Source organism: Chinchilla lanigera, unplaced genomic scaffold, assembly GCF_000276665.1.
Source record: "Chinchilla lanigera isolate Chin_1 unplaced genomic scaffold, ChiLan1.0 scaffold00055, whole genome shotgun sequence".
Classification (NCBI taxonomy): domain Eukaryota; kingdom Metazoa; phylum Chordata; class Mammalia; order Rodentia; family Chinchillidae; genus Chinchilla; species Chinchilla lanigera.
The window spans coordinates 8519673-8532134 of record NW_004955456.1 but is presented as its reverse complement, the minus strand read 5'-3'; the positions used below and the strand labels follow the sequence as shown (position 1 = coordinate 8532134).

General features: G+C 48.7%; 1 protein-coding gene across 3 annotated transcripts in view; it reads right to left on the bottom strand.

The window, feature by feature from the left end:
* Nucleotides 1-8773, bottom strand: part of Tpst1 (tyrosylprotein sulfotransferase 1) — a gene marked incomplete in the record, with an annotated part of 93530 nt that extends 84757 nt beyond the window's left edge. For 2 of the 3 annotated variants that reach the window (XM_005396711.2, XM_005396714.2), the window contains 1 exon segment: nucleotides 5759-5986. 3 annotated transcript variants of the gene reach the window in all.
* Nucleotides 8774-12462: the final 3689 nt, after the last annotated feature.

Sequence of the window (12462 nt, the reverse complement as noted above, 5' to 3'; positions counted from 1 at the left end):
CTGACAAAATCTTAAGAAAACAACAAACCACGAGAAAATAGAAAATATACTGATATCAATATATGAACAATTACAAATGGTTCCTATAATGGTAATTAAATATTTAGAAATCACTGATTCCTCCCCTCTCTATCACCAATGCTGGTGAGATTCATCTAGATGCAGGGCTTACTGGGTACTCCCTACTCCCTTAATTTTCTTAGTTAAAAACAAAGTGTTATGCCTCTGTTCAAAATCCTGTATCAATTTGACAGTTTTTGTTCTAGTTAAAGTGTCAAACTTTGCCAGGCATAGTGGCTCACGCCTGTAATCCCAGCACTTGGGAGGCTGAGGCAGGGGGATTGCTGCGAGTTTGAGGGTAGCCTGGGCTACAAAGTGAGTTGAAGACCAGCCTGAACTGCACAGTGAGACCCTGTCTCCAAAAAAAAAACAGAAGTCAAACTTTATAAGCGTAAAATCATAAAACTATTTTTTAAAAGACACAAGATCAACATGATTCAACCATCTGAAATTAAGTCCGTTCTAAATAGAATCTGTTAAAGATGAAGCTTAAAGTAGTAACCATCACACTTTAACTACCTTAAAATCCAAGTCATTATGGAGCAAGTAACAGTTTTCTCAGTCCACTTTAATTTAAAAAGATTGTGCATCTCTGTGTTTAAAACAAGAATGACTATGCAAGTTTGACTAGTGAACTGTTAAGCAACCAAGAAAAGAAACAGCCCAGCAGCTTGCAAAACCATGAATCCAAGGTCTGCTTTACGATATTTACCAACGGATTCATTCAACCTACATTCACCGAGTTTCTAAAATACGGCAAGTCTTGTTCAAGGTAATGATGAACAAAGAGACAAATGAAGTGTGATCCCAGACCTCAAGGAACTCCTAGCCATGAAAAAAATGGGCTCATGTGAAATCATACCAAACATGTACTACATATACAAAGTATCTGGGGAAGTTAAACCTGCCAGCAAAGGTGATACTTATCCTGATTTTGAAATGCCCAGTGAAATCGTTCTTCAGGGTTCCAGTGCTCTTACTTCCTGCTCTAGGTCCCGTTCTCAGCCCTAGATGCAAATTATAGACACGTGGGAAGTCTGATCCTGCACCAGACCAAATGGATGAGAATCTCTGTAGATGCTTCATTCTGCCAGCTTCACCTATTAAAGCTCTCCAGGTGGTTTTCAGGTAGTGCTTGTGTTGAGAACCACTGGCCCAGGCCTCTGATGCCTTCTTTTTCCACCCTGGTACAGACCCTCCATGCCCATCTCCACCTAAGGCCCAGCCACTCTTTTTTTTTTTGTTTGTTTGTTTTGTTTGTTTGTTTTTCTCCGGTACCGGGAACCGAACTCACAACCTTGCGCTTCCCAGGCAGGCGCTTTTGCCACTGAGCTAAATCCCCAGCCCCGGCCCAGCCACTCTTGAGCTGTCTCTTGGCCATCAAGGTGGTACCACTGGATTTCTCCACACTCTCCAAAATCTGTTCCTTTTCCTGTATTTCCTTAATAGATAAACAGACCCACCAAGCCAGCAGTCAAGTCATTTTAGGAGTGGGGAAGTGGCTCAGTGGTACAGTGCTTGTCTAGCATGCACAAGGGCCTGGGTTTGATCTCAACATTAAAAAAAAAAAACAAAAAACTGAGCCTCAAACCCACCCACTGGCCTCCCTGACTCATCCCTCACCTGGGTTTCTGTAATGATCCCCATGCAGCTCCAGTCCTGTCCTTCTCCAACCTACCCTCCATGGTGCCACCAGAAGAATCAGAGGGATCTTTCTCAAGATGTTCGAAACTCATTCATGTGACCCGTGCAGCCAGTGATTAAAACCCATCCTGATTTCCAAGTCTTGCCCTCAGAGCTAGGAAAGAGAAGATGTCAAATGAATGAAACAATCACAGGTACTTTGCGCTTTTTTGTTTGGTTTTATTTTGGTTTGGTTTTGGGTTTTGAGACAGGGTCTTGTTATATAGTTCAGGCTGGATTTCAAACCACTATGTAGCCGAGGCTAGCCTCAAACTCACAGCAATCCTCTTGCCTCAGCCTCCCGAGTGCTGAGATTATAGGTGTGCACAGGTACTTTGACAACAAACATCAAGAGGAAGACAAACTGGGGGCAGATGTGGGAAAGCTTTACCGCATGCAATGATGACTGTAAGCATGTATATTCTCCAGGTGGATTCGAGCATTAGGTGCAGCAAGACACACCCTGGGATGGAAACAGGCCAGAATTTGCAAGGTCTTCCCAGGTTGGAACCCTCCAAAGGTCCCTCACCACTCTAGAATAAAGCAAGGTCTTCGGACATAAAAGGTCATTCATGAGCTGCTCTCCAGAGTCACCTCTCATCCTGCCCTTCCGCCAGCCTCCCCAAATCCAGTTCTTTCTCAAATGCAGCAGGTTATCATACACTTCTGTACGTGTTATTCCCTCTCCCCAAAATGCTGCTCTTCCCTCACTTTTCCTGTCTAGAGTCAGCTCTTTGGAAAGTTTTATTATTTTACTGAATGCCTACAACGTGCCTGGCACTTTTCTATAACACAATGCAGCCGCTGGAGCTCATCAATTTGTCCTGTCATCCCTCATACTAGGCTTTTTTAGGCAAAAGATCAATTCCCTTTGGATGCTGGACTTAGCACTACCACTGTCTAGTATTAGTTACTTTCCCGTCACGGGACACAGTACCAACGCCCACAACTTAAGGGAGAGGTTTACTTTGGCTGGCAGTCGGTAGAGGTTTCAGTCCATAGTCTGCTGGTTCCAAGGCAGGGCAGCACGGCAGAGGGGCAGGGCCCAGGAAGCACGGAGAGGCAAGGGAAGAGCAGGTAAGGGAGAGAGACCTTCCAGGCCATGCCCACAGTGACACGCCTCCTCTGACCAGACCCCACCTCCTAGGAGCAAGTCAGCTATAACTCCCCATGATCCAATCACTTCCAAAAGCCCTGTTAGGTGTGCACAACAGAATCGCTCCTGAGATTCTCATTCATCCAGTCTGGTGCAGGATCAGCCCTTGTTATTTCAAAAATGCTATCAAGCTATACACCATAACAACCACTAACTAGTCAGGGAGGAAAATAAGAGAACAAACCATCACAATAGTCATGGAGATGGCGGTAGGGTGCTGTGGAACACAAAGAAAAGTCACCTCCTAAGCTGAACTGAGGAGGAATCTGAAAAAGCACTCCGTGTGCATGGACAGAAATTCTTCCCCACCCTGTCCGGGGCGGTGCTCAGAGAGGACCCTGTAGTCATTTCTATAAATCGTTTGCACAGCCTTAATTACAGTGTGTTAAATGGCCTGTTCCCTTAACTGCTTTCGGTACTCACAAGGCTCACAAGGACCCAGTGAGAGGAGAATCCCCGTTACAGGAGGTCTAAAGGGCTAGTTCATCGTGCAGTTTGGAAGCTGATGAGAATTTTTAAAGAAAACAAGTGGCCGGATCAGATTTACATTTGAAGAGTGCAAGACCCAGAGGCATGCAGGCCCAAAGGCTGCTGGCTCTGGTCAGAAAAAAACTATCAAGGTCTGGACCAACGTGCAGTCCATGGGGACAGAAAAAGATCTGAGGTAGTAATCACAGGATCGGTGACGATCTGTGACAGACATGTGTCAGGAGAAAAGAAGATGATTCTACAGGGTGAATTCTAGGGTAAAGATTTAAAAATAAAAGTAATTTTCGTATGTGTGCTTGAGAGGGTAATGGGGAGCATGAATGGGGAAGGAAAAGAGAACCACACTTAAGGTACAAAGTATCTATGTGCTATTGTCCAGTAGAGAGATCAAAACTGGAACCTGAAACTTAAAGGAAGTGGGGCTAAATGCACATCTCTGAGAACTTTAAATATACAGGTGCTATTTGAAGCCATGAATGGAAGTATAAGCACACAAGGAAATGAGAGAACAGAGAACATCAAACACGAAGGGGACACAACACCGTGTTTTCTGAGAAGAGGGAAGTATCTAGGAAGGTGTTTTGGATGGTGGAAACCAGAGCTTTTATACATCTGAGGGGGGAAAAATGATAGCATGGGGGAGATCAGAGATGTCAGCCTTACAAAGGAAGACCCCTCTTCCTCTGAGACAAAAGCAAAAAGTTCCAAAATCAGCTAAGTACAACCATGGACAAAAATGACAGATCCTCAAAAGTTCAGGGCTGATGCCCACCAACTTCTTCCATGAAGCACCAGGCACAATAAGCAGTGAGGAGTAGGCAAGAGTAGGTTGCAAAGTCAAACAACGGTAAAGATATGTAAATAGCAATACAAGATTTCGTGCCAAAGAGGAGCGTGGGGAGGAAGCCACAAGATCTCCAAGATGAAGCTGGGATCTGACCGGACAGCACCCAGAGCAGCTCAGTTACAGGATTTTCTCCAGCCTGTCCAGGGGAGCCCAGGAGCCAAAAAAGCTGATTCAGGCTTGAGATCATCAGAGCAAACAAGGCAAGAATAGCACAAGGCCCAGAACAGCGCTTTTATAATTAATCTTTAAAGGTCAGATGTATTCTTCTTAAAACATGACTTCTTATCCTCTGACAGCCAGAACAGTGTCGGGAATGAGAGAGGGAGAGAGCCTGGTGGATAGTTCCTCTTTAACTCCTAGAAAACTTGTCGAAACTTCCAGTCCTGAGCAAATGTAATTCCTTCAGCTGCTGATTCTAAGAAAGCCAAACTTGACTCCCTCTGGCTCTTAAAGGATGAAAATTCTTTGTAGATCTCTAGATGTCTAGCTTTACATATACCGCTATTTCAGCTGCGAGACAGCGGCTGGGAAAGGTAAACACTGCAGCCGGGAGAGGCGCGTGTGATTATATCACCGTGCAGCTTAAGCATCCTTCACAGTGGTTGATAAAACACTACAGGACACAGAGGCAGAATTCAGTCTCTGCTGAGTAAGTGCAGTCACTAGTTGATAATTTAATCCCCTTTTTTACTAATTCGTCCTGCCATGTCCCAGCACCGCTCTTCAGGTACAGAGTCCAAAATCCCCCTGTGGATACTGGGTTTTACCACCATCCAGAGAGCACAGCGGGCATGGAAAGAGGACGAGGCGAACCTGCTGAGTACCCACCACGCGCCCGGCCCACTGTGCACCAGCCCCAGGGCCACTTCCCTGTTATGAGCAGAGCTGATTTAAGGACGAACGGTGATGCTGAAACTATAGCCCTGGCCTTCGGAGAGTGGGAAAGTATCTGAAAGTTCAAGGGTAAGGGAAGGGGAGTTAGCTGCGGTGGTTGACGGAAGCACGAGGCGAGCGGGGAAAAGGTGTCGGGGACCACAGGGGCGAAAGACCCAGGGGCCCCCGAGGGGATAGGCGACAGGAATGGATAGGGGACAAGTACACAACCTAAGGACACGGCACAGGGAGAGGAGGGCGGATGCATGCGCGCGGGGGTCTCATTCCGGGGAGAAGCCCCCCAAGACCGCGGAGCGGGACGCGAGAGGGGAGGGGCAAGGGCAGAGTGCAGGGAGCGACCCAGGACCCCCTGAGGGCCGGTGCACAGGAGGCGGAAGTCGGGCGCCTGAGGGTGGCGATCTCAATCGGGGGAGAAGCCCCCCAGATTGCGGACTGGGACGAGGACAGACGGGGACAGCGGGAGGGGAAGAGGGGCAGCGGGCAGAGAGGCGACCAGGGACACGCGCGACGGGGAAGGGGCGGGAGCAGGGGTGGGAGCAGACGCGGACACGGCGCGCGGGAGCGGCGCGGGGACGCGGGGCGCGACCGGCCCGGGCTCAGCGGACCGCAGCGAGCGCGGCGTCCCTTACCTGGGGCGAGCGAGGACCCGCCGCGCCCCCTCGCCGGCATCCTGGGCGCGCCCGCTTCTCCCACCGCCCTAGGTGGCGGCCATCGCGCCTTCCCGCGCTCCCTCCTTCACTGCCAGGCGTCAGGCGCCGCCACCCCGGCCCGGCCCCGCGGAGACGCGACACCGCGAGCCGCTCGCGTGGCCGCCTCAGCAGCGACTCCCACGGTCGCCGCCTCAGCGTTGGCCGCCAGCCTCCCGGCGTCCACTAAATCTCACCCGAGCCGCGATTGGCTGCCGCTAGTCCGGCCGGGAGATGTGTCGGCCTCTCTGATTGGTGAGTTCCGGGTGGCTCCTCCATGGGGGGGGTCGAGGTTTGGAGCGGCGCTAGCGGGACAAGCGCCGAGGGGCGGGGTCTGACGTCGCCGCCCCGCAGCGCCCTGCCCCTTGCCACCGCCCTGTATTTGCGCATGCCCCGAGGCTCCTGGGCGGCACCTGCCTGCGCGGTTGCCGGAGCAACGGTGCGCGTGGGCTAATAGAGGTGAGTCTCTCTGAGGAGGCGGTCTGCCGCTCCCCCTCCCCCACGGAGATGGCCAAGAAGGCCTTCACCTGTGAATCCGTGAAACAGAACGAGAGAAAGAGCTTTCCCAGGAAACACCCTCTTTTGCTTCAAATCCTACCTCTGCCCACTGCTGGCGGAGTTGCTGTCACAGCGTGGTCATAGCTCTCGAATACGCACGTCAAATTGCACACAATTCCCTTGCACCCTAAAGTGTAAATGAGCGACAGGGGAGTCTGTCCCAATAGTGATGAGTGGGGAACTGACTACCTGAGAGAAAAGAAGCGAAAATTATGAAGGAAGAGCAGGCCAAAGAGAAGTAGAGGAGATGGTTGAAATTGCACAACTGAAAATTAATCATTCGGTTTTGCAAGTGCTAAAGGGACATCCACAAGAGGTTTTGACTAAACAATTATTTCAACTCTACTAACATGCACTAAAGAAGCACGGGCTCAGGATCTAACAGCTCTAACCAAGATTACCGCTCTATCATCTTGGAACCAGTTTTGTTGTCTATAGGGATGAGATCCAATAGGTATCTTAGAAAGACCAGTGTTAATTCACACAAAAACATCTATGTGAATTATTCATAATAGTTAAAAGGTAAAAAATAACCTAGATGTTCATAAACTGATTAGTAGATAAGTAAAATGTGGTCTATTCCTACAATTGAATAGCATTCAGACATAAAAAGTGATTGATACATACTACAAAATAAGATGAACCTTGGAAATATGCTAAGTAAAAAAAGCTAGTCACAAAAGACCTAATTTTTTTTTTGGTGCTGGGAATTGAACTCAGGACCTTGCACTTGCCAGGCAGGCACTTGTGCCACTGAGCTATATCCCTGGCCCCAAAAGACCAAATATTGTATGATTTCATTTATGTGAAATGTCTAGAATGTCCTAAAGACAGGAAGTAAATTGATAGATGGCCAGGGGGATTTGAGGGAAAATGAGAAGTGCCTGAGAGTGAGTTTGAGATTTCTTTGGGGAGTGATGAATATGTCCTAAAAGTGATTGAGGTGAAAGTTGCACAATTCTGTGACTACATGAAAAGCCACTGGCACTTTAAGTGGTGAATTGTTTGGTATTTGAATTATATCTTAATGAAGCTGTGATTTTTAATGAACAATCAAATGAGCTAACAAACCTCCAAAAGCCCCTGGGCATAGTGCCTTCCTAAGATAAAGGGCTTGGTGTTCAAGAGATGATCAAAATATACAGCACTGTAAATGTTTAGATTTTTAAAGTTATTACAGCAAAAGACTACGCCATGAATCCCCCCCTTTGAACACACTCATCCCATCATTCTTACCATTTTCCGAAGCAGTTCTGGTAGTCCTCTTTCCTAAATGTCTTTCTGAGGTGTGATCAAAAATATGGTAAATGCTGCTGCCAAGTGCCATCCAGTGGAAAGGCAGGCTCATAAAAACATGATGCTGTGTCCTCGTCCACCTTATTCACCAGATCTGGCACCATGCGACTTCTGACATTCCCCAAAGTCAAAATGACCATAAAAGGGAAACATTTGAATCAATTCAGGGCATCAAGGCAGCCAGGACAGCACAACTGAAGACACCCATGGAGTATTCTAGCTGGGCATGGTGGCGCACACCTGTAATCCTAGCATTCAGGAGGCTGAGGCAGGAGGATTCTCATGAGTTTGAGACCAACCTGGGCTACATAAGTGAGTTCAAGGCTAGCCTGCACTACATAGTGAGACCCTGTCTCAAAAAAAAAAAAGGATCCCAGAACTGCTTCAGAAAGTGGCCAGAACGGTGGGCTAAGAGAGTTCCACACACTCCCCTCAGGAGTATTTTGAGGGGGGGGGAGTTTCATGGCAATGTGGCTTTTCATGTAATACATTCTTTTACATACAAGCATTCACCAGATTTTTTCATCACACCTCATGTCTTTGGTTTTTGTTTTGTTGTTGCTGCTGCTGTTGTTGTCCTTCATCCAACTGGCGAAATCTCATAACCAATTTGACCCAAGGAATTTAAAGAAATATCCACCATGATATGTTCCTTTGAAAAATTTAAGTGCCATGAACAAGTCCAAGCTGCTTTGAGGCGCCAGAAGTGAGCCACGGAGATTCCAAAGCTCATCTGAGGAAAATGGGCAAGATCAGCAGGAAGGGGTGTGGGGAAGGAGGAGGAGGCGATAGCACTCTCAGACCGAAGGGCAGCCCCGAACCACCCAGCCGGTCTTTACCAATAAAGCAAAGGCAGAGTCCCATCCCACCTGCTACAGCTCAGCCGCCTTCGGGGAAAGAGCTCACCGTGGTTTGAGTATTACCGAAGCCGTCACCAGCACGCACTGCTGGCCGCTCTTCACAAAGCAGAGATGCAGCTCTCTGAGATGAACCCCACACTGCCCGGAAAGCCCTCCCCCTACCTACAAGACTGGAACAAGAGCTGAATGTCTGGCTCCTCCGCCCAGCACAGAGTAAACTATGGGAACAAACTGCTCATGCGAGGATTCAGTAGACACGAAGAACATGAACCCCTTCAGGGAAGTCTGCCCTGTGCCAAGACGTCTCCCTTGGCAAGACGGCCCAGGTGACCCAGGGGCTGCACTGCCTGTGGCTGGCATTGTTCAGCTTTTGAGCCGGCAGCAAGGAGCAGCCCGATCTGAAGCAAAGCTCCGGGTCATTTGGGAACAAGCCAAACCTCCAGCTTTCCAAATCTGGCCCCAACCCATGTACTACATCTACTAATAAGAAAAAAGTCTCCAAAATATACTTGCTTTGTTTAGAGATAGGATCTCACTATGTATTCCAGGTTGACTTTGAACTCACCATGTAGCCCGGCCTGGCCTCAAACTCACAGTGATCCTCCCCACTCGGCCTCTTGGGTGCTACCACCGTATCTGGCCAAAATATGCTCTTAAGTGAAAAGAGCAAAGTTCAAAATGATGTGTATAATGTACCCATTTGTTTTGCTTTGGGGTTTGGGGACTTTTCTGTTTGTTTATTTTTTACTTTTTGAGACGGGGTGTCCCTACATCTTTCAGGCTGGCCTTGAGCTTACTATGCACCCTAGTCACCCAGACTGACCTCAAATTCTCCTCGATCCTCCTGCCTCAGCTTCTGAGCGCTGAGATGACAGGCATGCATCATGACACCAAGCTTCCATGTGTATTCTTTAAAAATACACAAACAACAAGGGTTGTCATTTTCAGAGCCCATCTCTGAACGGAGGCACAGCAAACAGGGCCTTGCCCCTGGGAAGGACACGAAGGACTTGGAAATGGGAGCAGGAAGGAGACCTGCTCATCACTGTTCTCTGTGGCACATTTTGGAGTTTTGTGCCCAGTGCTTGGATTATCTAATTAAAATGAATAAATAAAAAATTTTCCTAGAAAATTCACTGTCTAACCCTCGCAACTCAAGGTGCATGAAAAAGCCCAGTGGCCCCTCTGTCCCCAAGGAAGAAGAGGAGGCAGGCAGGTGCTTGCTGGCCTCTGACTTGGGCCTGGCCCTGGTAGGTGCAACTCCTGCTGCAGCACCAGCTCCTCCTGGAAGGAAAGTCACTTGTGACACAGCTGGAGCGGGCAGCCTCTGAACAGCGGAGCCCTCTGGCACTTGAGGTTTGGGGACAGTGGCACTGCTTTGCTTGGGGGAAGGACAGAGCCTCAGCAGACTTCTCTCCATGGCATTTGCATTTTAACATCCAGCTTAGTAAGAAGATGAGGTGCAGAGCAGGTATCAGAAATGGAAAATTTAGCCTAGTGCGGTGGTATCTGTAATTCTAGCACTCAGGAGGCTGAAGCAGGAGGATTGCTGTGAGATCAAGGCCAGTCTGGGCTACATGAGTTCAGGACCAACCTAGACTATATAGTGAAACCCTGTCTCAAACAAAAGAAAGAAAGAAAGAGAGCAAGAGAGAGAGACAGAGAAAGAGAGAGAGAGAGAGACAGAGATAGAAAAAAAGAAGGAAGGAAGGAAAAAAAGAAAGGAAGGAAGAAAGAAAGAATTAAAGAAAACAACTGTGCCAGATTGTATTTTTTTAAATAGTGCTGGGGATCAAATCGAGGGCCTCATGCATGTTAAGTAGGTGCCAGACCACCAAGCTTTGTCCCAAGCCCAAAGTGTGGCTTCTTAATTTCCTATCCCAGCCCAACAGAGCTTCGAATGAGAAGACAGAGGCAGAGGGGTTGCAACAAAACAGAAATAATGTGTTACCTTTGCAGCTATAGGAGCAGAGATGCTTCAGAGGGGGCAGAAAGCAGGGGGCGGGGTCCTCGTGGGAAAGAACAGAAATGGTGATGACAGAAGTTGGCTGTGGCTGTCCAACTGCCTATCCGGTGCTGGGTAGATGGATGAAAGGATGGATGATGGATGGATGAGTGGGTGGGTAGTTGCGTGGATGGATGGATAGATGAATGGGTGGGTGGATGAATGGGTAGATGGATGGATGGATGGATGGGTGGGTGGGTAGATGAATGGATAGATGGATGGATGGATGAATGGATGGATAGATGGATGAATGGATGGATGGGTAGGTGGGTAGGTGGATAGATGGATGGATAGATGAATGGGTGGGTGAGCGCATGAGTGGGTGGGCGGATGGATGGAGAGATGGGTGAGTGGGTGGATGGATGGATGATAGGTGGGTAGATGGCTGGCTGGGTGAGCGATGAATGCATAGATGAATAGCAGAAGCTACAGTTGTCCATGAAGGCCACAGGGGCAGAGGCACACAGGGAGAAGACAAGGAGAGCCCTTGCACCAGCTGGGCTCCTACCAGGAAAGGCAAAGAGACTGGACGAGGGCAGCAGAGCCCAGAGCCTTGGTGAGAAAAAGAGTTAAACTTTCACTGCATTTAAAGTGACCCAAAAGCCTGGCAAATCTGGGACAGGATAAGACACTTACCTGCAGCCAACATCCAAGAGCCCGTAAGCTGCAGGAGACGCCTCACGGTTCTGTCAGTGCTTGTGGGACAGCAGGATTTGAGACAGGCAGAAAAGAAAATGGTGATACAATTTAAAGAAAAAGGAAAAAACTGAACATGTCTCTTCACTTTCCCCACCCCTGGATCCCGGAAAAGTGGCCAGGTCAGGCCCCTCGGCCACATCATCATTTTTGAATGAAAATCCGGCCCAGGCTGTGAGCAGGCATTTTCCAAATGGCCACAGAATTCCTGCACCTTCCAAAAATACCTCTCTGTGCAACTGCTGCCAGCGTGCTAGAGCCGCATGCCCGTGCTGGACACAGCCAATTGGACTTCCTGAGCCTGGGGCTCCGCAGACCCCAGAGACAGGAAATGCCCGCGGCCCTTGATAACCCAGCCAGGCAGCTACTGGAGCTGGCGCAGCAGGAGCAAAGCACCCTACAGCTTTGCTTCTCCCGGAGGAGATTTTGAGACTTCCAGGAGCGGCTTCCAACCCCAGCAAGGCACATGAATCACCTGGGCAGCTGCCTGACAGTTTTGAGGAGGCAAATGCTCTCGGGGGCCAGGGGTGGGCACAGGGACCGAAGGCAGCGCAGGCGAAGTCCGCCGATGCTGGGTGGTGTGTGCCGCTGCTTGCCCTGTCCTCACTTGCTGGTTTGCTTCTTCTGTGAGTACCTGTCAAGCTGCATACAGATGCACGCTTTTCTGTATGTTTCTGTGTGTGTGTTTGTTTGGTTGGTTGGTTTTTGGAGGCAGAGTCTCGCTATATAGTTCAGATTAGACTTGAACTCGCTGTGTAGCCCAGGCTGGCCTCAAACTTATAGCAATCCTCTTGCCTCAGCCTCCTGAGTGCTGGGATGACAGGTGTGCACCAACTTGCCTGGTTTCTGTATGTTTGGTTTCTGTGTTTTTTATGCCTGGTTTCTGTGTGTTTTTTATGCTTCATTTAAACACTTGAAGATGAGGCCTTTGTTGCTCTGCAGGGATCCTAAGAGTTTTACTGGCTCAAGTTTATCCTTAGAGATGCTGTGGGAAGGGCATCCTGGCTTTAACGATCACCTGTTTGATTTGTTGTTGTCGTTGTTGGTGGTGGTGGTGGTTGCGCATGTGCATATGTGTGTGTGTGTGGTTTGCTCTGGGTTTTCTATTTGTTTTATGGTAATGGGGGTTGAACCCAAGGCCTCATGCATACTAGGCAAGCGTTCTACCACCGTGCCACTACGCTAGGCTTTTCAAATCATATTGTGTTTTTGTTTTCTTGTTTTTGTTTTTT